This window comes from Lepisosteus oculatus, unplaced genomic scaffold, assembly GCF_040954835.1.
Source record: "Lepisosteus oculatus isolate fLepOcu1 unplaced genomic scaffold, fLepOcu1.hap2 HAP2_SCAFFOLD_48, whole genome shotgun sequence".
Taxonomy (NCBI): Eukaryota; Metazoa; Chordata; class Actinopteri; order Semionotiformes; family Lepisosteidae; genus Lepisosteus; species Lepisosteus oculatus.
Genome location: NW_027168020.1, coordinates 1,935,408 through 1,962,584, shown reverse-complemented (window position 1 = coordinate 1,962,584; position 27,177 = coordinate 1,935,408). Strand labels below are relative to the sequence as shown.

The window sequence follows — 27,177 nt, the reverse complement described above, 5'->3', positions numbered from 1 at the left end:
GAAAAATGGCAGAAAGAAATGGTCCGTCACTAAGGACATTTGTGAAGCAGAGGAGTGACATCACCACAAAGGCGACACATTCTGCTGATGGTTTTGGTGAATAATGATTGAGGCGCGTTAAGAGAAAGGTAGCTGTGTCAGCATGCGTAGGCTGCAAAGGATCAAGCAAAGGTTTACTCCATGCTGAAAAGAGAAGAAAAGAAGAACAACGTTTCGACTGTGGAGCCTTCTGCGCCATCTTCTTTAGCGGTGATGATGTTTACATTGGAAAAACGGAGACATGCGTCCCTGGGTGGGCTTGAACCACCAACCTTTCGGTTAACAGCCGAACGCGCTAACCGATTGCGCCACAGAGACTGACGGCCGCTTGTGCTCCCTATATTTGCAGGTTTATGGTCAAAGAAAACAATCACTTGCGCTTCTTGCAGCCGGCAATCTTTTTCCACTGACAACCAAGAAATGGATTTCATCTTTCACAAGCTGTATGGATTTCTTCAAAAACAAGTTATTCCAGAAAGGAAATGAATTCTTGCATTAAACTGAACCAAGCTGTACATGTTTGTCTGAAATGATACATTCGGCACAACAAGACACGGAGAGAGGCACCGCTGGTATTCAGACCCAGGATCGCCTGCTTACTAGGCGGGCACTTTAAGCCACTAGGGAACAGCGCCAGCGGAGCACCGCGCTTTTACAGACACTTGGACACATCTGCGTTCGGTGTGCACTTAACCTGCTCTCTGAGCCCGTTGCCTCCGTCCCATTTAATAGCAGAACTGACGCCAAGAGAAATGATGAGAAATGGCATTTATCGGGCACTTTTCATGTCCAAGGAGTTCAATGCCCTTGACACCTCCCCAAGGTGACAGAGCTGTGCATTCTTTGGCGACACCATTTTTTCTTTTGTTTAATTTCTATACTTATTGATAGAATAAAAACGATATGTCATGTACTGTAAGGGAAATGTCTCTTTTCATGGGGAAAGCTAGCACCAGCAAATGTTGTGTTTAGAAGAAGTGATTTAACATGACACGTGACCTAATTTACCGGAGCAAAAGCTCACCCAGCAAGCCCTGCTTTACTTCTACAGGAGAGAAGTACTGTAGAGTCTGCAAGATGTTCAGCTGGGTAGCTACGTCAGCATGCCTCGGCTGCAAAGGAACAAGTACTAGGTTTATTGCATGCTGAAAAGAGAAGAACGGAAACACAGCGTTTCGACTGTGAGGTCTTCTCACACCTGAAGAAGCCTCACACCTGTAAAAGGCTCCATGGTTTTCTTTCTTCTCTTTTCAACATGGAATACACCTATTGTCTGCAAGATGTGACAATTTCATGGTGTTTTGGAAGAAAACCTTTTTTCTTTGAATTCAAAATCAATCGGAATTTCAGCACAACACATCAACACTTTTTCTGTTTTAAGGAGATGATATTTTAAACCTGACAAAAATAGTAGGAAACACAAGTTTCTTGCTGTGAAAATTTAGATGGGGAAGTGTACTACTAGTAGCAGTGTAGAGCTCTCTGTGGTGGAGTGCAAGCGCATGTTCTATGGGCCAGTGGCGTAATGGATAACGCGTCTGACTTCGGATCAGAAGATTGTAGGTTTGAGTCCTGCCTGGCTCGTGAGGCTTTTAAACCTCTCAGGTTCCTAGGTAACAGGTTGCCGTCATGTATATGAACTATAGAAAAGCATTTGCCACAACCCGTAAATTAGCACGCAAGTGCGGGCTGGTGAACACAGAACTGTATGGAGATCATCTCCAGCTCCGAGCTCAATTGCAATGAAAAAACATGCAGAACAGAACTGGAGAGCAGCTAAATTTGTGCTCAGTAGGGTGGGGAGGACTCAGCATTGCTATTGTTCTAATTGGCATGAACTGCAGGGGATCTGAATCAGAACATGTCAGTCAGTTTGATCATTGCGTCAATATGTAGGCCACGTTAATACAGAATTATTACTTTGTCTGTCTCGTCTTTGTATATAGCTGAATGTCCCTGACAATTTCATGTTAGTTTTTAAGAACGACATTGGTGCTAATATATACATATATAGCATATAAGGAACACGTAAAAGTTTAGTCCATGCTGAAAAGATAAGAAAACCGCCACAACGTTTCATCTTGGAATAAATCTTTACTTGTTGTTTTGCAGCCTACCCATTCTGACCTAACTCCTCCCTTGAAATTCCCTAACAGATAAGGGTACGTAACGGCTCATGCGATGCTCAGTTGCAATTTGTCCCAAAACAAACAAGAACAGCAGCTGAGGGTTTGAGTTTGAACATGCACTGTATTAAAGCAGCTTTTATTTCCATTGATAAATGCTAGATATTCCTACAGAGATTCTCCAGGTGAGTAAGCGATTCCTGTTTCTGTTTCTATTTCTGTTTCATATATACAGTATATATATGTTACATGTGTCTCTGCAATAGTATAAATGTGTTATACACTATCAGGGGCTGCTTTTTTGTGCACCTCATCTACAACAAGGGTTTTTTTTTCATTTATGTTTGTGGACCTTCACCATTTGAGGAAGTGAGTTAGATAAGAAAGTTACAGGTATGGTGAGCAATGACTGACAAAGGCACGTACTGCGTATTCCTTACAGAAGTGTAAGCAATTTGTTCTAAAAAACACCGGCTAAAGTCCAACATCGTTAGCAATCTTATTACTTAAACAGAATTAACATCAATAAACTGTAAGGTGCTGGTACATGCGAGTAGATTTGATCTTCTATTAAACAAAAATGCAATTACAGCTCTAAAAAGGTCAACCTAGACTTCTGTAACAGATCTGTTCAGGTCATCGCTGTTTCTCTGACCTTGTGAGTCTTTGGAATTTTAAAAGTGTATTTTGCTTGCCTTTCATGTGGTCTGTGTACAAGTCACTGTGGCGTATGCGGTCCTACACAGCCTTGCTATAGACGTGACGAGCCTCCGCTATGTTGCAATGGAGAACAGGTTCAGTACGGAGCTGCCGAGAAAATTCAGCTGGAAAGCTCGTTGCAGAAAAGCATCGTTCTCTGTGTCCAGCGGCAAAGCGTCCATCGTGGGTGCTGAAGAATCGATTTCACAGGTTGTGGGTCCAGGCGATTTAGAGTGTTAAAGGTCCCAGCGAAAACGAAACGGCGCTGGTCCTTTTACACGCACGCACGCAACCAAATGCAAAGCACGCCGTAGTCGGCAGGATTTGAACCTGCGCGGGGAGACCCCAACGGATTTCAAGTCCGTCACCTTAACCCCACTCGGCCACGACTACAGCAAGCGCCGCGGCCGCTGCCTTCTTGCTACAATCGAACAGGGAGTGCGAGGCGGCGGCGGCAGCGGAGGCAACTTTTTTCAAGTTCGCTCTCCGTTTAAGAAACCTTTTACGCCATACGTGCAAGCACACACACACACACACCTCAGAGGACTTAAGGGTGGCTTCAAGTTGGAATGATAAAGTCTCCCCGTTCGGACATGAAAACAGAACGTTCTTAGACTGAAAGCAATCAACAACGGAGACATGTGGACGACGATTTTAGTCACTGCAGTTTGAATAGCATTTTTACTCCAGTTACAGGAGATGCACCAATGGCCCTTGACCTACGCTCTTACCAATGCCTTGAACATTCAAACAAAACAGCCCTCAAGTCCTGCGGTTTAATATAACGCTGTTACGTGTCGAGGCAGTATTTTTCTCTGTCCTACCGTTGAGACACGGGGCGTATATGGAAACGAACACATGCTACGGATCGTCTCTAATCGGTCCCTACAGTTGGAAGGCTCCTTGAAGCGTGCACCCCCATCATTCATCTTTGCGCATCTGTGAAAGGTAGACTCTTGAGCAATGTTTGAGCCAGCTCTAAGGCAACTAGTGCTATTGGACAGACACCTCTGGAAGATCCTAAGAGTCTCTTAACACCACTTCCAGCAGCAAGCTTAATTGTTCGCTGGAGGTCTCCCACCCAGGTACTGACCAGGCAAAGAATCACCAGTACATTGAATGAGGAAGTTAATCCTGAAATCCAATTACATATCTCAAGGTAAGACAAATCCATAAGAACATGTCTTAGTATTACTTCGTTTACATTAGTATGGCACTGAGTTGGAGCTCATCTTTAAGCTGTGGTTTAGTTTTGCATTCATGTGTTTCTAGAGCAGTTATTTATGGGGGTGGGTGGGTCTTCCACGGAGGCTCAGGACAAATCCCCCGCCTGAAAGTCTAATGTGTGCGTTCAGACAGTCACAGGTCAAGAGCCAGGCAGGAGGACAATGGACAGAAGAGCCAACGAACTAAAAATAAAAGAACAGATATGAAAAAGCCACCATCTTTTTCTTTTTGACATTTTCCGACTTTCATGCAAGCCAGGACAAAGTTGCTCGTAGCTACTTGTGGATTCAAATACTCTATCGAGTGCTTTGATGAGTTTTTGCAATTTGATTGTCGTCCTGTCAGCCTGTTTCTGTTTTTTTTTTTCAATCTAGGGATGGAAAGTATGAGGGAAATGATGGAGCAATCAATAACCGCTCCGGAAAAATGGCAGAAAGAAATGGTCCGTCACTAAGGACATTTGTGAAGCAGAGGAGTGACATCACCACAAAGGCGACACATTCTGCTGATGGTTTTGGTGAATAATGATTGAGGCGCGTTAAGAGAAAGGTAGCTGTGTCAGCATGCGTAGGCTGCAAAGGATCAAGCAAAGGTTTACTCCATGCTGAAAAGAGAAGAAAAGAAGCACAACGTTTCGACTGTGGAGCCTCCTGCGCCATCTTCTTTAGCGGTGATGATGTTTACATTGGAAAAACGGAGACATACGTCCCTGGGTGGGCTTGAACCACCAACCTTTCGGTTAACAGCCGAACGCGCTAACCGATTGTGCCACAGAGACTGACGGCCGCTTGTACTCCCTACATTTGCAGGTTTATGGTCAAAGAAAACAATCACTTGCGCTTCTTGCAGCCGGCAATCTTTTTCCACTGACAACCAAGAAATGGATTTCATCTTTCACAAGCTGTATGGATTTCTTCAAAAACAAGTTATTCCAGAAAGGAAATGAATTCTTGCATTAAACTGAACCAAGCTGTACGTTTGTCTGAAATGAGACATTCGGCACAACAAGACACGGAGAGAGGCACCGCTGGTATTCAGACCCAGGATCGCCTGCTTACTAGGCAGGCACTTTAAGCCACTAGGGAACAGCGCCAGCGGAGCACCGCGCTTTTACAGACACTTGGACACATCTGCGTTCGGTGTGCACTTAACCTGCTCTCTGAACCCGTTGCCTCCGTCCCATTTAATAGCAGAACTGACGCCAAGAGAAATGATGAGAAATGGCATTTATCGGGCACTTTTCATGTCCAAGGAGCTCAATGCCCTTGACACCTCCCCAAGGCGACAGAGCTGTGCATTCTTTGGCGACACCATTTTTTCTTTTGTTTAATTTCTATACTTATTGATAGAATAAAAACGATATGTCATGTACTGTAAGGGAAATGTCTCTTTTCATGGGGAAAGCTAGCACCAGCAAATGTTGTGTTTAGAAGAAGTGATTTAACATGACACGTGACCTAATTTACCGGAGCAAAAGCTCACCCAGCAAGCCCTGCTTTACTTCTACAGGAGAGAAGTACTGTAGAGTCTGCAAGATGTTCAGCTGGGTAGCTACGTCAGCATGCCTCGGCTGCAAAGGAACAAGTAATAGGTTTATTGCATGCTGATGTAGCGGCGAGGCTTATTAATAAGGCAGAATTAAGTGTTTCCGAGCTTCCCAAATGAGGCCCCATTTCTCTGTTCATCTCTGTGGTGCAGCCACAGAGAGACTATTCCCAGGGTGATTTAAGGTCCTAGGACAGCTCCCAAAGGGGGATGCACTTAGCTAAGCCTGGCTATCATGATCAATGGTCATCCATTGGCGCCTATCTGTCTAGGGAGTGCCAGTTGGACATCTGGACTGCATTACTAAGTGTCAGGAGTAAGTGACTCATATCTCACCTTGATCAACCAATCAGGGACTGGTAGGGCCGAGTAACCCACGTGGGACTCTGATGCCCATGGAACTTTCAGCCAATCAATGAGCTGAAGTTCCTCCAGGTAAAAACAGGCAACACAGAGAGCCTGAGAGATTCAGTGAGATTCAACAAGATTCAGAAGGGATTCTGGAGAGGATTCTGTGGACTGTTCTAAAGGGAATTCAAAGGAGAATTCCAGGGCAGGACGGCCCAGGAGCAGAAGGCTCCCAAGGGCAGGACATCCTCGCAGCGCGCCTCCTGACCATCCTGAGACTCAGCCCGGACAACCACGGAACGGCCAGTGTGTCTGAGTGCCAGAACTTTCCTTTGTTCTAAGAGTCTAGAGTGGAGGTTGCCAGAGAGTAACCAGCAGCAGGCCTCGTGAACAGGTCGGAACTGTGGAAAGCTGAATCACTATTCAGAACTAGCTCTTCATTAGGAACGAACCAGTCCTCTTCCTGACTTGCTGGGACCCACAGTCATCTTTTCTCCTGTGCACAAACTTTGCTAGTTAAAGCCAACACTAACTAGCCGGTCAGTGAGCATCAGCAGCGCACCGTCGCAAGCCGCACAGCACAGCCTGGCACGGAGCCAGAGAGCGCGGATTGGACAGCAACAGCCTGCAACTGTTTCTTTGTGCCCGCAGAAGATCTGAATCCCCAAAGATTGGATGAGTATTTAACTTCAATGCATTACAGCTCGAGAATTCAATTGTTATCCCAACCAGTTGATATCAATTTAATTCCTAAGAGTTATGTACTTGTTTGAGTATCTAATGTAGAAGTTATAACTAAGTTCATTTACGAAACGGTCTTAATGAATGATATACTGAACGTATGTCCTCTTGATATGTGTAACACTTCGTAACTGACTGAATATATACCTTTTGTATTCTGATAACCCTCTCGATAAGATCTGTTAGTTTTATATGCATATTCTATGTATTAATAAATGTATCCTCGTGTATTAGTACCTGTGTGTGTGCGTTGTTTGAGTTATGTCGCATGGTTGGACTCTAAAGCCATCAAAAGAATCAACTTTGTGATTTACTGCTACAATTAATAATTGTCTCAGTAAATGCCCAAACCCTACAGAACTGGTGCCTTCAGAGAGCCACTATGATTACATATTTGGCGTCCCTGAACCGGTTTTCTTACATATTTGGGGTCCCTGAACGGCTATGAATCACTACACTGAAAAGAGAAGAACGGAACCACAGCGTTTCGACTGTGAGGTCTTCTCTCACCTGAAGAAGCCTCACACCTGTTAAAGGCTCCATGGTTTTCTTTCTTCTCTTTTCAACATGGAATACACCTATTGTCTGCAAGATGTGACAATTTCATGGTGTTTTGGAAGAAAACCTTTTTTCTTTGAATTCAAAATCAATCGGAATTTCAGCACGACACATCAACACTTTTTCTGTTTTAAGGAGATGATATTTTAAACCTGATAAAAATAGTAGGAAACACAAGTTTCTTGCTGTGAAAATTTAGATGGGGAAGTGTACTACTAGTAGCAGTGTAGAGCTCTCTGTGGTGGAGTGCAAGTGCATGTTCTATGGGCCAGTGGCGTAATGGATAACGCGTCTGACTTCGGATCAGAAGATTGTAGGTTCGAGTCCTGCCTGGCTCATGAGGCTTTTAAACCTCTCAGGTTCCTCGGTAACAGGTTGCCGTCATGTATATGAACTATAGAAAAGCATTTGCCACAACCCGTAAATTAGCACGCAAGTGCGGGCTAGTGAACACAGAACTGTATGGAGATCATCTCCAGCTCCGAGCTCAATTGCAATGAAAAAACATGCAGAACAGAACTGGAGAGCAGCTGAATTTGTGCTCGGTAGGGTGGGGAGGACTCAGCATTGCTATTGTTCTAATTGGCATGAACTGCAGGGGATCTGAATCAGAACATGTCAGTTAGTTCGATCATTGCGTCAATATGTAGGCCACGTTAATACAGAATTATTACTTTGTCTGTCTCGTCTTTGTATATAGCTGAATGTCCCTGACAATTTCATGTTAGTTTTTAAGAACGACATTGGTGCTAATAGATACACATATAGCATATAAGGAACACGTAAAAGTTTAGTCCATGCTGAAAAGATAAGAAAACCGCCACAACGTTTCATCTTGGAATAAATCTTTACTTGTTGTTTTGCAGCCTACCCATTCTGACCTAACTCCTCCCTTGAAATTCCCTAACAGATAAGGGTACGTAACGGCTCATGCGATGCTCAGTTGCAATTTGTCCCAAAACAAACAAGAACAGCAGCTGAGGGTTTGAGTTTGAACATGCACTGTATTAAAGCAGCTTTTATTTCCATTGATAAATGCTAGATATTCCTACAGAGATTCTCCAGGTGAGTAAGCGATTCCTGTTTCTGTTTCTATTTCTGTTTCATATATATATATACAGTATATATATATATGTTACATGTGTCTCTGCAATAGTACAAATGTGTTATACACTATCAGGGGCTGCTTTTTTGTGCACCTCATCTACAACAAGGGTTTTTTTTTCATTTATGTTTGTGGACCTTCACCATTTGAGGAAGTGAGTTAGATAAGAAAGTTACAGGTATGGTGAGCAATGACTGACAAAGGCACGTACTGCGTATTCCTTACAGAAGTGTAAGCAATTTGTTCTAAAAAACACCGGCTAAAGTCCAACATCGTTAGCAATCTTATTACTTAAACAGAATTAACATCAATAAACTGTAAGGTGCTGGTACATGCGAGTAGATTTGATCTTCTATTAAACAAAAATGCAATTACAGCTCTAAAAAGGTCAACCTAGACTTCTGGAACAGATCTGTTCAGGTCATCGCTGTTCCTCTGACCTTGTGAGTCTTTGGAATTTTAAAAGTGTATTTTGCTTGCCTTTCATGTGGTCTGTGTACAAGTCACTGTGGCGTATGCGGTCCTACACAGCCTTGCTATAGACGTGACGAGCCTCCGCTATGTTGCAATGGAGAACAGGTTCAGTACGGAGCTGCCGAGAAAATTCAGCTGGAAAGCTCGTTGCAGAAAAGCATCGGTATCTGTGTCCAGCGGCAAAGCGTCCTTCGTGGGTGCTGAAGAATCGATTTCACAGGCTGCGGGTCCAGGCGATTTAGAGTGTTAAAGGTCCCAGCGAAAACGAAACGGCGCTGGTCCTTTTACACGCACGCAACCAAATGCAAAGGACGCCGTAGTCGGCAGGATTTGAACCTGCGCAGGGAGACCCCAACGGATTTCAAGTCCGTCACCTTAACCACTCGGCCACGACTACAGCGAGCGCCGCGGCCGCTGCCTTCTTGCTACAATCGAACAGGGAGTGCGAGGCGGCGGCGGCAGCGGAGGCAACTTTTTTCAAGTTCGCTCTCCGTTTAAGAAACCTTTTACGCCATACGTGCAAGCACACACACACACACCTTAGAGGACTTAAGGGTGGCTTCAAGTTGGAATGATAAAGTCTCCCCGTTCGGACATGAAAACAGAACGTTCTTAGACAGAAAGCAATCAACAACGGAGACATGTGGACGACGATTTTAGTCACTGCACTTTGAATAGCATTTTTGCTCCAGTTACAGGAGATGCACCAATGGCCCTTGACCTACGCTCTTACCAATGCCTTGAACATTCAAACAAAACAGCCCTCAAGTCCTGCGGTTTAATATAACGCTGTTACGTGTCGAGGCAGTATTTGACTCTGTCCTACCGTTGAGACACGGGGCGTATATGGAAACGAACACATGCTACGGATCGTCTCTAATCGGTCCCTACAGTTGGAAGGCTCCTTGAAGAGTGCACCCCCATCATTCATCTTTGCGCATCTGTGAAAGGTAGACTCTTGAGCAATGTTTGAGCCAGCTCTAAGGCAACTAGTGCTATTGGACAGAGACCTCTGGAAGATCCTAAGAGTCTCTTAACACCACTTCCAGCAGCAAGCTTAATTGTTCGCTGGAGGTCTCCCACCCAGGTACTGACCAGGCAAAGAATCACCACTACATTGAATGAGGAAGTTAATCCTGAAATCCAATTACATATCTCAAGGTAAGACAAATCCATAAGAACATGTCTTAGTATTACTTTGTTTACATTAGTATGGCACTGAGTTGGAGCTCCTCTTTAAGCTGTGGTTTAGTTTTGCATTCATGTGTTTCTAGAGCAGTTATTTATGGGGGTGGGTGGGTCTTTCACAGAGGCTCAGGACAAATCCCCCGCCTGAAAGTCTAATGTGTGCGTTCAGACAGTCACAGGTCAAGAGCCAGGCAGGAGGACAATGGACAGAAGAGCCAACGAACTAAAAATGAAAGAACAAATATGAAAAAGCCACCATCTTTTTCTTTTTGACATTTTCCGACTTTCATGCAAGCCAGGACAAAGTTGCTCGTAGCTACTTGTGGATTCAAATACTCTATCGAGTGCTTTGATGAGTTTTTGCAATTTGATTGTCGTCCTGTCAGCCTGTTTCTGTTTTTTTTTTTTCAATCTAGGGATGGAAAGTATGAGGGAAATGATGGAGCAATCAATAACCGCTCCGGAAAAATGGCAGAAAGAAATGGTCCGTCACTAAGGACATTTGTGAAGCAGAGGAGTGACATCACCACAAAGGCGACACATTCTGCTGATGGTTTTGGTGAATAATGATTGAGGCGCGTTAAGAGAAAGGTAGCTGTGTCAGCATGCGTAGGCTGCAAACGATCAAGCAAAGGTTTACTCCATGCTGAAAAGAGAAGAAAAGAAGCACAACGTTTCGACTGTGGAGCCTTCTGCGCCATCTTCTTTAGCGGTGATGATGTTTACATTGGAAAAACGGAGACATGCGTCCCTGGGTGGGCTTGAACCACCAACCTTTCGGTTAACAGCTGAACGCGCTAACCGATTGCGCCACAGAGACTGACGGCCGCTTGTGTTCCCTACATTTGCAGGTTTATGGTCAAAGAAAACAATCACTTGCGCTTCTTGCAGCCGGCAATCTTTTTCCACTGACAACCAAGAAATGGATTTCATCTTTCACAAGCTGTATGGATTTCTTCAAAAACAAGTTATTCCAGAAAGGAAATGAATTCTTGCATTAAACTGAACCAAGCTGTACATGTTTGTCTGAAATGATACATTCGGCACAACAAGACACGGAGAGAGGCACCGCTGGTATTCAGACCCAGGATCGCCTGCTTACTAGGCGGGCACTTTAAGCCACTAGGGAACAGCGCCAGCGGAGCACCGCGCTTTTACAGACACTTGGACACATCTGCGTTCGGTGTGCACTTAACCTGCTCTCTGAGCCCGTTGCCTCCGTCCCATTTAATAGCAGAACTGACGCCAAGAGAAATGATGAGAAATGGCATTTATCGGGCACTTTTCATGTCCAAGGAGCTCAATGCCCTTGACACCTCCACAAGGCGACAGAGCTGTGCATTCTTTGGCGACACCATTTTTTCTTTTGTTTAATTTCTATACTTATTGATAGAATAAAAATGATATGTCATGTACTGTAAGGGAAATGTCTCTTTTCATGGGGAAAGCTAGCACCAGCAAATGTTGTGTTTAGAAGAAGTGATTTAACATGACACGTGACCTAATTTACCGGAGCAAAAGCTCACCCAGCAAGCCCTGCTTTACTTCTACAGGAGAGAAGTACTGTAGAGTCTGCAAGATGTTCAGCTGGGTAGCTACGTCAGCATGCCTCGGCTGCAAAGGAACAAGTACTAGGTTTATTGCATGCTGAAAAGAGAAGAACGGAAACACAGCGTTTCGACTGTGAGGTCTTCTCACACCTGAAGAAGCCTCACACCTGTAAAAGGCTCCATGGTTTTCTTTCTTCTCTTTTCAACATGGAATACACCTATTGTCTGCAAGATGTGACAATTTCATGGTGTTTTGGAAGAAAACCTTTTTTCTTTGAATTCAAAATCAATCGGAATTTCAGCACGACACATCAACACTTTTTCTGTTTTAAGGAGATGATATTTTAAACCTGATAAAAATAGTAGGAAACACAAGTTTCTTGCTGTGAAAATTTAGATGGGGAAGTGTACTACTAGTAGCAGTGTAGAGCTCTCTGTGGTGGAGTGCAAGCGCATGTTCTATGGGCCAGTGGCGTAATGGATAACGCGTCTGACTTCGGATTAGAAGATTGTAGGTTCGAGTCCTGCCTGGCTCGTGAGGCTTTTAAACCTCTCAGGTTCCTCGGTAACAGGTTGCCGTCATGTATATGAACTATAGAAAAGCATTTGCCACAACCCGTAAATTAGCACGCAAGTGCGGGCTGGTGAACACAGAACTGTATGGAGATCATCTCCAGCTCCGAGCTCAATTGCAATGAAAAAACATGCAGAAAAGAACTGGAGAGCAGATGAATTTGTGCTCAGTAGGGTGGGGAGGACTCAGCATTGCTATTGTTCTAATTGGCATGAACTGCAGGGGATCTGAATCAGAACATGTCAGTTAGTTCGATCATTGCGTCAGTATGTAGGCCAAGTTAATACAGAATTATTACTTTGTCTGTCTCGTCTTTGTATATAGCTGAATGTCCCTGACAATTTCATGTTAGTTTTTAAGAACGACATTGGTGCTAATATATACATATATAGCATATAAGGAACACGTAAAAGTTTAGTCCATGCTGAAAAGATAAGAAAACCGCCACAACATTTCATCTTGGAATAAATCTTTACTTGTTGTTTTGCAGCCTACCCATTCTGACCTAACTCCTCCCTTGAAATTCCCTAACAGATAAGGGTACGTAACGGCTCATGCGATGCTCAGTTGCAATTTGTCCCAAAACAAACAAGAACAGCAGCTGAGGGTTTGAGTTTGAACATGCACTGTATTAAAGCAGCTTTTATTTCCATTGATAAATGCTAGATATTCCTACAGAGATTCTCCAGGTGAGTAAGCGATTCCTGTTTCTGTTTCTATTTCTGTTTCATATATATATACAGTATATATATGTTACATGTGTCTCTGCAATAGTATAAATGTGTTATACACTATCAGGGGCTGCTTTTTTGTGCACCTCATCTACAACAAGGGTTTTTTTTTCATTTATGTTTGTGGACCTTCACCATTTGAGGAAGTGAGTTAAATAAGAAAGTTACAGGTATGGTGAGCAATGACTGACAAAGGCACGTACTGCGTATTCCTTACAGAAGTGTAAGCAATTTGTTCTAAAAAACACCGGCTAAAGTCCAACATCGTTAGCAATCTTATTACTTAAACAGAATTAACATCAATAAACTGTAAGGTGCTGGTACATGCGAGTAGATTTGATCTTCTATTAAACAAAAATGCAATTACAGCTCTAAAAAGGTCAACCTAGACTTCTGGAACAGATCTGTTCAGGTCATCGCTGTTCCTCTGACCTTGTGAGTCTTTGGAATTTTAAAAGTGTATTTTGCTTGCCTTTCATGTGGTCTGTGTACAAGTCACTGTGGCGTATGCGGTCCTACACAGCCTTGCTATAGACGTGACGAGCCTCCGCTATGTTGCAATGGAGAACAGGTTCAGTACAGAGCTGCCGAGAAAATTCAGCTGGAAAGCTCGTTGCAGAAAAGCATCGTTATCTGTGTCCAGCGGCAAAGCGTCCTTCGTGGGTGCTGAAGAATCGATTTCACAGGCTGCGGGTCCAGGCGATTTAGAGTGTTAAAGGTCCCAGCGAAAACGAAACGGCGCTGGTCCTTTTACACGCACGCACGCAACCAAATGCAAAGGACGCCATAGTCGGCAGGATTTGAACCTGCGCGGGGAGACCCCAACGGATTTCAAGTCCGTCACCTTAACCACTCGGCCACGACTACAGCAAGCACCGCGGCCGCTGCCTTCTTGCTACAATCGAACAGGGAGTGCGAGGCGGCGGCGGCAGCGGAGGCAACTTTTTTCAAGTTCGCTCTCCGTTTAAGAAACCTTTTACGCCATACGTGCAAGCACACACACACACACCTCAGAGGACTTAAGGGTGGCTTCAAGTTGGAATGATAAAGTCTCCCCGTTCGGACATGAAAACAGAACGTTCTTAGAAAGAAAGCAATCAACAACGGAGACATGTGGACGACGATTTTAGTCACTGCACTTTGAATAGCATTTTTACTCCAGTTACAGGAGATGCACCAATGGCCCTTGACCTACGCTCTTACCAATGCCTTGAACATTCAAACAAAACAGCCCTCAAGTCCTGCGGTTTAATATAACGCTGTTACGTGTCGAGGCAGTATTTTTCTCTGTCCTACCGTTGAGACACGGGGCGTATATGGAAACGAACACATGCTACGGATCGTCTCTAATCGGTCCCTACAGTTGGAAGGCTCCTTGAAGCGTGCACCCCCATCATTCATCTTTGCGCATCTGTGAAAGGTAGACTCTTGAGCAATGTTTGAGCCAGCTCTAAGGCAACTAGTGCTATTGGACAGACACCTCTGGAAGATCCTAAGAGTCTCTTAACACCACTTCCAGCAGTAAGCTTAATTGTTCGCTGGAGGTCTCCCACCCAGGTACTGACCAGGCAAAGAATCACCAGTACATTGAATGAGGAAGTTAATCCTGAAATCCAATTACATATCTCAAGGTAAGACAAATCCATAAGAACATGTCTTAGTATTACTTCGTTTACATTAGTATGGCACTGAGTTGGAGCTCCTCTTTAAGCTGTGGTTTAGTTTTGCATTCATGTGTTTCTAGAGCAGTTATTTATGGGGGTGGGTGGGTCTTTCACAGAGGCTCAGGACAAATCCCCCGCCTGAAAGTCTAATGTGTGCGTTCAGACAGTCACAGGTCAAGAGCCAGGCAGGAGGACAATGGACAGATGAGCCAACGAACTAAAAATAAAAGAACAGATATGAAAAAGCCACCATCTTTTTCTTTTTGACATTTTCCGACTTTCATGCAAGCCAGGACAAAGTTGCTCGTAGCTACTTGTGGATTCAAATACTCTATCGAGTGCTTTGATGAGTTTTTGCAATTTGATTGTCGTCCTGTCAGCCTGTTTCTGTTTTTTTTTTTCAATCTAGGGATGGAAAGTATGAGGGAAATGATGGAGCAATCAATAACCGCTCTGGAAAAATGGCAGAAAGAAATGGTCCGTCACTAAGGACATTTGTGAAGCAGAGGAGTGACATCACCACAAAGGCGACACATTCTGCTGATGGTTTTGGTGAATAATGATTGAGGCGCGTTAAGAGAAAGGTAGCTGTGTCAGCATGCGTAGGCTGCAAACGATCAAGCAAAGGTTTACTCCATGCTGAAAAGAGAAGAAAAGAAGCACAACGTTTCGACTGTGGAGCCTTCTGCGCCATCTTCTTTAGCGGTGATGATGTTTACATTGGAAAAACGGAGACATGCGTCCCTGGGTGGGCTTGAACCACCAACCTTTCGGTTAACAGCCGAACGCGCTAACCGATTGCGCCACAGAGACTGGCGGCCGCTTGTGCTCCCTACATTTGCAGGTTTATGGTCAAAGAAAACAATCACTTGCGCTTCTTGCAGCCGGCAATCTTTTTCCACTGACAACCAAGAAATGGATTTCATCTTTCACAAGCTGTATGGATTTCTTCAAAAACAAGTTATTCCAGAAAGGAAATGAATTCTTGCATTAAACTGAACCAAGCTGTACATGTTTGTCTGAAATGATACATTCGGCACAACAAGACACGGAGAGAGGCACCGCTGGTATTCAGACCCAGGATCGCCTGCTTACTAGGCGGGCACTTTAAGCCACTAGGGAACAGCGCCAGCGGAGCACCGCGCTTTTACAGACACTTGGACACATCTGCGTTCGGTGTGCACTTAACCTGCTCTCTGAGCCCGTTGCCTCCGTCCCATTTAATAGCAGAACTGACGCCAAGAGAAATGATGAGAAATGGCATTTATCGGGCACTTTTCATGTCCAAGGAGCTCAATGCCCTTGACACCTCCCCAAGGCGACAGAGCTGTGCATTCTTTGGCAACAACATTTTTTCTTTTGTTTAATTTCTATACTTATTGATAGAATAAAAACGATATGTCATGTACTGTAAGGGAAATGTCTCTTTTCATGGGGAAAGCTAGCACCAGCAAATGTTGTGTTTAGAAGAAGTGATTTAACATGACACGTGACCTAATTTACCGGAGCAAAAGCTCACCCAGCAAGCCCTGCTTTACTTCTACAGGAGAGAAGTACTGTAGAGTCTGCAAGATGTTCAGCTGGGTAGCTATGTCAGCATGCCTCGGCTGCAAAGGAACAAGTAATAGGTTTATTGCATGCTGAAAAGAGAAGAAAGGAAACACAACGTTTCGGCCGTGAGGTCTTCTCACACCTGAAGAAGCCTCACACCTGTAAAAGGCTCCATTGTTTTCTTTTTTCTCTTTTCAACATGGAATACACCTATTGTCTGCAAGATGTGACAATTTCACAGTGTTTTGGAAGAAAACGTTTTTTCTTTGAATTCAAAATCAATCGGAATTTCAGCACGACACATCAACACTTTTTCTGTTTTAAGGAGATGATATTTTAAACCTGATAAAAATAGTAGGAAACACAAGTTTCTTGCTGTGAAAATTTAGATGGGGAGGTGTACTACTAGTAGCAGTGTAGAGCTCTCTGTGGTGGAGTGCAAGCGCATGTTCTATGGGCCAGTGGCGTAATGGATAACGCGTCTGACTTCGGATCAGAAGATTGTAGGTTCGAGTCCTGCCTGGCTCGTGAGGCTTTTAAACCTCTCAGGTTCCTCGGTAACAGGTTGCCGTCATGTATATGAACTATAGAAAAGCATCTGCCACAACCCGTAAATTAGCACGCAAGTGCGGGCTGGTGAACACAGAACTGTATGGAGATCATCTCCAGCTCCGAGCTCAATTGCAATGAAAAAACATGAAGAACAGAACTGGAGAGCAGCTGAATTTGTGCTCGGTAGGGTGGGGAGGACTCAGCATTGCTATTGTTCTAATTGGCATGAACTGCAGGGGATCTGAATCAGAACATGTCAGTTAGTTCGATCATTGCGTCAGTATGTAGGCCAAGTTAATACAGAATTATTACTTTGTCTGTCTCGTCTTTGTATATAGCTGAATGTCCCTGACAATTTCATGTTAGTTTTTAAGAACGACATTGGTGCTAATATATACATATATAGCATATAAGGAACACGTAAAAGTTTAGTCCATGCTGAAAAGATAAGAAAACCGCCACAACGTTTCATCTTGGAATAAATCTTTACTTGTTGTTTTGCAGCCTACCCATTCTGACCTAACTCCTCCCTTGAAATTGCCAAACAGATAAGGGTACGTAACGGCTCATGCGATGCTCAGTTGCAATTTGTCCCAAAACAAACAAGAACAGCAGCTGAGGGTTTGAGTTTGAACATGCACTGTATTAAAGCAGCTTTTATTTCCATTGATAAATGCTATATATTCCTACAGAGATTCTCCAGGTGAGTAAGCGATTCCTGTTTCTGTTTCTATTTCTGTTTCATATATATATATACAGTATATATACAGTATTGTACTATTATTATATAATTCGTTACACTGTGGCTGTGTTGTGTGTGTTAAGCTGCTGTTGCACTGCAATTTCCCTCACGGGATCAATAAAGTATCTATCTATAAGAAGACATTACCAACAACGACCACAAGATGGAGATATTGTCTAGACATTACCAACAACGACCACAAGATGGAGATATTGTCCAAAGAGGCAAGAAGGGCAAATAAGGTAAAATCATTTTTTGTAAGAGATTGGTGTCAGAATGCACATCCGTATCCCAAACAGAATCTCTAGTAAAATATGATCATTTGTGAAACAGGCAAATGAGTGTCTGCTACAATATGATTGCTACAGATGCAGCCATTCAAAATGTGCGGGCGATACTGCATTATTTTCCGGTACGCTGTACGCAGTCTACCGCGAGTTATCGGTAAATACCGCGAGTTACCGGTAAATACCGCTAGCAAAATAATAGTATCCGGAATTTCCGCAAGGTGGAGCTAATAAAGCTCAACTTCTCATGTTTGAGCTGTAGCCATCAAAGTCTTTAATGAAGATATTACTAATAGTATTAATAATAAATGACCTTGGACAAGCTGTAAACTCAAAGTATTGCCCTGGTCCACATTATTTTTTTCACTGACCTTCTTTGTAAAAGTAACACCACAGCATTTCGCAATCACGCATTTTTTTCCAATCATGCAAAGTACAGTAATTTTTGAGAATCGATTCACCATGCCTTTCACATGCTCATAAAAGAGATTGATTTAGGAACATAAACATATTACCGTATGCAAACTGTACTGTATACAGTTTGTATATGTATATGTATATGTATATGTATATTTAATGTCTTAACTGTGCCCGTTTAAGTATTGAATATTTATATGGAATTTTACCACTGAAGGGAAATCTTAGTGCCTGAGCATAAAAAGAATAGGAGCGTAATGCAACGCGTGTGAAGGCCATAAACGATATTAATTTTGGAACATAAACATACAGTATATGGCTGGTCTCGGTACTTTAAAGAAAACATACACGAAACATGGTTTCATTATGACCAGAATCGGTCTTGAGATATTTTTAACTTGATTTACAGTATTTGAGAGGTATGTCTTGACACCGATACTACGTAAATACTCCTCACGTATATGTTTCTAGGTTTATATTATGCATTTCATACGGTCAAATTGCTTTTGAGCAACTGATGAGAAGCGCGAAACGGTATGCCCAGGGCGTTTTAGTTTTTGTTTTGTTTTAATGCAGTGCAGTGGATTGATTAGAGATATCAAGTACATACAAGTCATTTTTTAAATGTTGTAGTTCGTCTTGTAAAAATGTTACGAGTACATCATCTGTCAACAATTACACAGGTTCTGTTTCCATATTGCGGTTTTTGGTTACGTAATACTATTTTCTAATTTCACGTTGTGAATATATGATTTGGGCAAACAGAGCCGCAAAGAAGTACATTATGGGTTGTTGTTGTTTTTTTGCAGTTTTATCTAAAATAAGCGATGCTTAAACCTTTGTCTGATTCTTGTGAAACTATCCACACGACAGTTACCTAGGAGTTGACTTCAGTGATGTCACTGATGGGATGTTTCTAAAAATCCATCCTCTGTAAAACATCTTCTCTAGTTGTTCTGCATATGTATTCGCTAATGAAGCTGTGTGTTCTGAGCCTGGTTCTCTACATTTCTGTATGAACCAGCTTAGAGGGCTAAAGACAGCTTGTGTTTAAATTGAGTGTAAGGTAATTTATGCTTCTAAAGTCATGGTCAGCATTTATTATTGTACTGTGCTGTAAACTTCTTCTGTGCCTAATTACATTATTTTATAGTCGATAATGTTTCTGTAGTGCTTTTTCAGCCCTCAGCATGTGACTGCGCTGGTGGTGCTGTGGGTTAGGTTCCTGACTCCTATGTCACATGGTCTGTGGTTGAATCTCATGGAACTATGACTTTAATTTTTAACAAACATTTCTTTGAAAAAATGAAACATTTCCCTTGGTCAGAGATTAAATAAAACCTCACTCGCATCAAAACAAATTTATATTTCTAAATATCACAACATGATCGAATTTACGTCTTTTTAATAACAATGAATAGTCACCTATGCGTTACAAAATAAACATTTATATTGATTTGAATCGAGTTTTGATTTAAATCGTAAACGCGTGTTTAAAGGCGATATACTGTATAAAAGCGCTGATTCTTATGGAATGTGTTTGGCCGGGGATTCAAAAAAATTATTTTTTTTAATCGCGTATCTAAGGAAAATTGCAGTATAACTTTGTTCATGCACAAACAGTGGCATGTTACATTATAATTTGGGTGTCTCCTCTTGCCAGAAAGCTCTAAATTGGATTTTGAGTGCGGTTTTTGACTTTTTCTAAATTGCAACCCATAAATAAAGCTGATACAGTTTAGACTTACTGTATTCTAAACTGTATTACAACATCACATTGGACAATGCAACGTAAATTGCAAAAATGCACTTGGAATCTGTCCAAGCCCTACTACGAAAATTATTAAAACTGCGACACTTATCATTCATCTTTAAATAAACTTTATTTTATATAGCGTTTTAAGCGAATAGGTAATTAGATTGCTCATAAACCTAATCGCTTTTTCTACATAAACACAGCGTGATTGCTCTCTGAAAATGCTTTTTTCTTTATATTTAGGCTCAGATTTCAACTATAGATTGTATTATTATAAACTTTCTTGGAAAAATGTCTTTTATGTAAACCATGTTTGCTATTAATTCATTTAGGGCTAAAATACGTTCATTGTCTTCCAATCGAGTCGAGTTGACATTGGAAGCTTGCCACGCCCGGACTGTTACACCAACGCATTAGCATGTTGAAGCGATTTCATTGAGGAGGCCATCTACTAGTTAACACTGTACTTCCTACTTTGAAAACACCTGTGAAATTGGTTTAATTCGTCACAGCCAGCACTCCGGCAGAGAGGGGGGTTGTACTCGTTAATGTCTGATGACATACAAGTGGAAAGATTACAGATTTTAATCGTTTTTTTTCTGAACCAGGGAAAATCTGATCATGTTTCTCTATAACAATAATAAAAAACTTTATTTTAAATTATTTTACATATCCCGCTTGCACATCGCACGACTTTAATAAATCTATTCTTTATTAATACTAAATAAATAATACTAAAAATACTACAGCAAAGAGGTCACTTGATTTTTGGAATAATTCCAAATAGCACAATGATCCACTGGCATTCCTGAAGTCTGTTTAGTGCATAATCTTCCAAATACAATCACTAAGCAATTATAAGAATTATACCATCCTATTTCTTTGTGATGTCCTGTAAAAACTAAACCTATTTTTATAAGGCTTTTACTCAAAAGGTTTCCAAACACACAAAGCATTTGTGAAGTACTATAGTATTTCTAAAGGTTACTGGTACAACATCAATCATTAAAGCTTAACAATAAAGTTTAGATTGCTGACTATGGACTAACTACATTAACTAACTGCAATGCAACATTATACATTTTACAAGAATATCTGGTTGAATTCTTGCATTTGTAGCCAATTTAATGCGAGAGAAATAAGCCAATTTAATTATTTCACAAAAAATAATGTAATATAAAATGGATGTTTTTAACTTTATTGTAGTGTTTTAGAAACTAATATGTCTTCAAAAATGGTTGTTTTTCACTCCTAGGAATGAAAGCTGTTGTTATATGATGTTTATTTTCAAATTTGGAAAAATCAAAGGATTCTAGCTTTCTCCCCTTGCAGGCATCGGACACAGAGAACCTCATGGTTTTCCTAAAAATCATTTTTTATGTTCCCTGGTGTTCCAAACTTAGTTTTAATTTGTTATTATGTTAAAAACAGGGTAATAAATTTCTAATTGGACTATAAATAATGTCATATTGTCTGCTATAAAACTGATGTTTTCAACTCTATTGTAGAGATTCTAGAATCATCTAATAGAGAATTGAAATAAAAAAAGGGCATAAGAAAACATTACCAACAACGACCACAAGATGGAGATATTGTCTAGACATTACCAACAACGACCACAAGATGGAGATATTGTCCAAAAAGGCAAGAAGGGCAAAGCCGCGATAAGGTAAAATCATTTTTTGAAAGAGATTGCTGTCAGAATGCACAACTGAATCCCAAACAGAATCTCTAGTCAAATATGATCATTTGTGAAACAGGCAAATGAGTCTCTCAGGTGCCCATTGCTCATTTTCAGACACATTTATGCAATACTTTCACCATGCGTTGAGCAATAGGGATTAAAGATACCAGAGGTAAGGTTTAAAAGTGATTCTGAGGTGCAACACATCAGCAATACAGCTAGGCATCTGAAATGCGGGGTTTGAGAGCCCTTCAGGGAACACCGTACCCTAAAGGTACCAGAAGTCCAGTAGTATAAGCATTAAGTCACTGTCACCCCTGTTACAATGTGATTGCTACATATCTTCATTTCTTTGGTTTTTAAGGAGTAAGAGTGCAGGGGGTCTAAATCTGCGATCCAGTGTGTTGAAGTATTTCACAACATTACCTGTAGCCCGTATGGAAATAAATACTAATTCTGATTATTGCCCTGGGCATGTACCAATAAATCACTGAGCATATATATATATATCACTGTGTTGAAGCTAGAGACCTGTATGTAATATTATGGTGCTAAAATGTCATTTTCACATATATTAATGTAATAAATGATTGCTTATGCTTTATAAACAAATCTAATTAAAATAAATGATTAAGTTTTGTATTTATCTTGTACCATAGAACATGATTTTCTTTGTATTTCAAGCCCACAAAGTGTCCAAATGACGCACTACATGATATAAGGAAGATTATCACATGCATATCGGTATTATCTTTCTTATGAAAATGCATTCCTTTCATTACCTTTTACTTTTTAAAATGAACTCAAATTGTGTATAATGTAATAATTTAAGTAGAAGTGCTTCACTGTTCTATGCCGTCTGGAAATAAATCCTCAGACTACTTACTGCCCTGGGCATGTACCAATAAATTACAGGAGCACATCTATATATCACTGCGTTGAAGCAGGAGACACACAATCACTGCAAACACATCCTAAATACAGTGTTCTAGCACCTTTGACCTCATCCAGAACATATCATTTCTTGAAAGGGATTGCTGTCCGAATGCACATCTGAATCCCAAACAGAATCTCTAGTAAAATACGATCATTTGTGAAACAGGCAAATGACTGTCTCAGGGGCCCATTCCTCATTCTCAAGACACATGTATGCAGTACGTACACCATGCATTGAGCAATAGGGATTAAAGACACCACAGCTAAGGTTAGAAGTCATTCTGACTATATTCTAAAATATTGGACTCATATTCTTATGATGGCAGACATGATGCTGCGTTTAAAACCGGGGTTAATGGACATTATATGACTGTCAATTCTGTTTTGTTTTGGAGACTCTTGGCTGCCTATATGGTACACTGCAGCGTGAAGGAATTATTTTCCAAAACTGTGTCAGCTCAAAAGTTGTAAGAGAACCTCTCCAGCTGCTTTAACTCTCTTCATTTTTGTCATTTAATTGTCTGTCGGCACTATGTGGCAGCGTTGCATGACAACCCCTCTCACCACGGAAAGGAACCTAACAGCTTTGGTAAGAGAGTAGAAAAGGACCTGGCCAGTAAGGGGCACGAACCTGTGACTTTGGCGTTATTAGCACCATGCTCTAACCAACTGAGCTAACCAGCCTCACGACAGTGGCTCTCTCTGTGCTGCAAAAAATCGAACTCAGGGAATTTCTTTTGCCCTCCTTTGAATAGAAAGCCGTGTAATTCAGTGTACGGGCTTTCTCATGCAGTTTCATGGTTCTTGTAACCCAAATCCTACACTGGCCTGAAGTGCCCCCCATTTCACAGAATTTTTCAGCTGATTTAAAATGTACCTAAAGGAGAAGCATTATTGAAGACCATCAATTACCAAGAGCTTTTGTCAAAGGTTTTGGTGGTCATTTTTAATGACCACAGAGCGCTGTGACCTCGGTTTTACATCTCATCCAAAAGACAGCGCCCTTTTACAACACAGTGTCTCCGTCACTATGCTGGGGCATTGGGACCCGCACAGACCTCAGGGTGAGCGCCCCACCGCCGGCACCATTAACACCGCTTCCAGCTGGAAGCTTTGTTTTTCCCTGTAGCTCACCCTCATCCGGGTACTGACCTGGCTCACACCTGCTTAGCTTCAGTGGGTTTTCAGTTGCGAGTTGCAAGGGGATGCAAGTGATGGAGCAGCTCGCTGCAAAAGCCACTGCATTGGCCGGGAATCAAAGCCGAGCCTCCCGCGTGGCAGGCGAGAATTCTACCACTGAACCACCAACGCTCAGAACCCGGGCCTTCAAAAAAGACGCTTTTTTGGTGCTCTGTGCAAAAAGCGTCGACATCTGCTTCCAGCTGTAAAATGCCATTCGCGGACGCTGAAGAACTTATTTGCAAGGGAGCGGGTACAAGCAATTTGGCATTTTAAAACCACCAGGAACACCGAACAGGCGCGCTTCTTTGCTTGCGCCGAAACACAACGACAGGAGGTGGACAACGTAGTCGGCAGGATTCGAACCTCTTTCTGTCTATTATATACTAAATGTTCTCTTGTCTGTCTCTTGTTTGTATAGAACTGAATGTCCCTGACAATGTACTGTTAGTTTTAATTGAAGAAAGGCATTTGTGTTCAAATATATCAGACAAGTTTACGTAACTGCTCATGCGACACTCAGTTGTAATTAGTCAAGAAATAAAGTCGAACAACAGCTGCGGGTTTGATTCTGAACGTATCAGATTGCAGCACCTTTTACTTCCATTGACAAATGATAGAGATTCGAAGAGAGATCCTTCAGACCAGCAAGCAAACCCACGGCTATTTCGGTTTTCTATCTAGGCAACGTTGGTGTCTGCAATAGCATACATGAAAGCGTGATGCAATTTCTGTGGCTAAATTTGTTGCACGTCATGCACAGTAAGAGTGTTTCTAACACCAAATAAAAAGTCAACAATTAGCGATTACGCCTTCTCCTCAGTTAACCCACTGAAACCCTTGCTGTTAACAGTTCTTTAATGCATGCTTTACGAGCACCTACATATTGTGTCGGTTCTTTCAGTTTTATTCATTAGGTTTTCAAAGGCATAAGTAGAACACCAGAGGTGCGAACGCAAGATGTGTGGTTATTTGAAGAACTCATTTCCATGGCAGCGGGGCCAAGCTATTTAGTGTTTTTATAGTACCAGGGAAGGAGAAGCGGCACTTCACCTTTGCCGCGCAGGCACAAGGAGACGTGCGGCAGACGCCGTAGTCGGCAAGATTTGAACCTGCATGGGGAGTCCCCAACGGATTTCGAGTCCATCGCCTTAACCACTCGGCCACGACTACAGCGAGTTCACCATCGCCGCATTCCTCCTTTAATCTAACACGGAGTGCGACGTGGCTGCGGAAACCTTTTCAAAGTCGCTCTCCGTTAAAAAAAAATAATACCTTTGACAAAATACGTGCCGGCAGACAGACACGCCTCAGAGGGTTTAAGGCTGGCTTCATGTCGGAATGATAAAGTCTCCCCGTCCGGACATGAAAATGCCACTTTGTTACACACAAAAAAAGAATCAACAACAGAGAAATGCCCACAAGCATTTGAAAAGCCGCACCACGTCGCACTTGAAATAGCTCTTACATTAGTGGTAGACACAGGAATCGCATTTTTATTTACGCTCTTACCAACGCGATGGAAAGCAAAACAAAGCAAAGCAGAGCAAAACAAAACGAACAAACGAAAACCCTGCACATAACGCCGTTACGTGCCCAAGTGGTATTGTACGTCATCCTAGCACTGCACCCCGGGGCGTACGGTACATGGGAACGAGCACACGCCACGAATCGTCTCGAATCACTCCCTACAGCTGTAAGGCACCTTGAAGCGTGCACCCCCAACATTCTTCTTTGCACATCTGTGAAAGGTAAACTCTTGAGCAAACTCTGAACCAGCTCTAAGGAAACTAATCCGATTAGACGTTACTTTGACTCATCTTCTTACGCTCAGTGCCGGATTGCTCAAACTCCAGCTAGGGTTAGGGTTAGCATTCCCACGCTACTTAGACACTTTGTTTACGCTCAGTGCTGGATTTTGGGAACTTCAGGACGAGTGGGAATTTTCTCCTATCTGTCCATTCTGTTTTGTTTTGGAGACTCTTGGCTGCCTATGTTGTACAGTGCAGCGTGAAGGAAACATTTTCCAAAACTGTGTCAGCTCAAGAGTTGTAAGAAAACCTCTCCAGCTGCTACAACTCTCTTCATTTTTGTCATTTAATGTGACACTCGATGTATAACTGGAGCCTCACATATGCAAATGGTGCGGCTCCAGTTCGACACCCAGTTCGACACCACTTTACAGTATATGACAAAAGCATGGCAAACTGTGCCGGACCAGCAGATAACTTCCGCTTATTTTGACCATATTAAACATTGGAAATCTTCCCACTTGCATTTGTGACACTTGATTTTGGCTCCACCTAAGAAACTCTTAAATCTTCTAACACTTTTCTCTTCTCCCGCAACACACTTGTCTGTCGGCACTATGTGGAAGCGTTGCATGACAACCCATCTCACCACGGAAAGGAACCTAACAGCTTTGGTAAGAGAGTAGAATTACCTGAAGAACTGCTTTCCATGGAAGCAGGACCAAGCGATGTAGCATTTTTATAGTACCAGGAAAGGAGAAGCGGCACTTCGCCTTTGCCACACAGGCACAAGGCGACGTGCAGCAGACGCCGTAGTCAGCAGGATTCGAACCTGAGCAGGGAGTCCTCAATGGATTTCAAGTCCATCGCCTTAACTCTTCGGCCACAACTACAGTGAGCTCGCCGCCGCCGCATTCCTCCTCCGGAGTGCGAGGTGTCTGCGGAAACCTTTTTAAAGTCGCTCTCCGTTAAAAAAAAAATACCTTTCACAAGATACATGCCGGCAGACAGACACGCCTCAGAGGGTTTAAGGCTGGCTTCACGTTCAAATGATAAAGTCTCACCGTCCGGATGTCAAAATGCAACTTTGGCAGACAGAAAAAAAACATCAACAAACCACAAATGTGGACAAGGATTTTACAAGCTGCACCACACTGCACTTTCAAAAGCATTTACATTCGTGTTAGACGCAGGAATTGTCCTTGTTTTGCGCGCTTACGAACGCCATACAAATAAAACAGGTCTACGGGTCTGAAACCTGCTCCACGGAAAACAGTTCTGTTGCGCTTTTGATCAAAGGGAGATTCTCTGTTCTTACTTTTTCATGACATAACACCCAAAGGGGCTTCTTTGGAGCTGGATTCCAACCAGCATCCTAAAGTTTCTTGGTCGTATCCTTTACAGTCCTCTGTTCGGTCGACATGGAACAGAAGGGGGCAGCTTTCCTCACACATACAGTGCAGTTCTGCATCAGACCTCTAACTCGTTTCCTTAGCTTGGATTTAAGCCACGAAGCAGGCTTCTACTGTATAAACGTCTAGAGGAATCACAAACTATTTGAGAGGCCATCATCCCAGGGGGAACTGACAAAGTCTATCCCTAAACACCTAGCGCAGTCTCTCGAGAGACTGTCAAAAATCGCTTTCTCCGTTTGTGCTGCAAGTAAGTGAAAATGCGGTCTCAACCCAGAGCCACTTGGCAGCAGCGGCACGTAAATACTGTTACTGCCACTGCTCGATACCGACGTTAGCCT

General features: G+C 42.5%; 12 non-coding genes across 12 annotated transcripts; 4 read left to right on the top strand and 8 right to left on the bottom strand.

Moving 5' to 3' along the window:
* Positions 1–283: 283 nt before the first annotated feature.
* Positions 284–357, bottom strand: trnan-guu (transfer RNA asparagine (anticodon GUU)). The gene has a single exon. It is a non-coding gene; the product is annotated as a tRNA-Asn (tRNA).
* A 1,193-nt stretch (positions 358–1,550) lies between these two features.
* Positions 1,551–1,623, top strand: trnar-ucg (transfer RNA arginine (anticodon UCG)). Its single transcript has one exon. It is a non-coding gene; the product is annotated as a tRNA-Arg (tRNA).
* Positions 1,624–3,173: 1,550 nt separating this feature from the next.
* trnas-uga (transfer RNA serine (anticodon UGA)) lies at positions 3,174–3,257 on the bottom strand. The gene has a single exon. It is a non-coding gene; the product is annotated as a tRNA-Ser (tRNA).
* Positions 3,258–4,795: 1,538 nt separating this feature from the next.
* trnan-guu (transfer RNA asparagine (anticodon GUU)) lies at positions 4,796–4,869 on the bottom strand. Its single transcript has one exon. It is a non-coding gene; the product is annotated as a tRNA-Asn (tRNA).
* A 2,679-nt stretch (positions 4,870–7,548) lies between these two features.
* trnar-ucg (transfer RNA arginine (anticodon UCG)) lies at positions 7,549–7,621 on the top strand. Its single transcript has one exon. It is a non-coding gene; the product is annotated as a tRNA-Arg (tRNA).
* Positions 7,622–9,177: 1,556 nt separating this feature from the next.
* trnas-uga (transfer RNA serine (anticodon UGA)) lies at positions 9,178–9,259 on the bottom strand. The gene has a single exon. It is a non-coding gene; the product is annotated as a tRNA-Ser (tRNA).
* Positions 9,260–10,796: 1,537 nt separating this feature from the next.
* On the bottom strand, positions 10,797–10,870 carry trnan-guu (transfer RNA asparagine (anticodon GUU)). Its single transcript has one exon. It is a non-coding gene; the product is annotated as a tRNA-Asn (tRNA).
* Positions 10,871–12,063: 1,193 nt separating this feature from the next.
* Positions 12,064–12,136, top strand: trnar-ucg (transfer RNA arginine (anticodon UCG)). The gene has a single exon. It is a non-coding gene; the product is annotated as a tRNA-Arg (tRNA).
* A 1,554-nt stretch (positions 12,137–13,690) lies between these two features.
* On the bottom strand, positions 13,691–13,772 carry trnas-uga (transfer RNA serine (anticodon UGA)). Its single transcript has one exon. It is a non-coding gene; the product is annotated as a tRNA-Ser (tRNA).
* Positions 13,773–15,308: 1,536 nt separating this feature from the next.
* On the bottom strand, positions 15,309–15,382 carry trnan-guu (transfer RNA asparagine (anticodon GUU)). The gene has a single exon. It is a non-coding gene; the product is annotated as a tRNA-Asn (tRNA).
* A 1,193-nt stretch (positions 15,383–16,575) lies between these two features.
* trnar-ucg (transfer RNA arginine (anticodon UCG)) lies at positions 16,576–16,648 on the top strand. Its single transcript has one exon. It is a non-coding gene; the product is annotated as a tRNA-Arg (tRNA).
* Positions 16,649–24,764: 8,116 nt separating this feature from the next.
* trnas-cga (transfer RNA serine (anticodon CGA)) lies at positions 24,765–24,846 on the bottom strand. The gene has a single exon. It is a non-coding gene; the product is annotated as a tRNA-Ser (tRNA).
* Between the last annotated feature and the right edge of the window lie 2,331 nt (positions 24,847–27,177).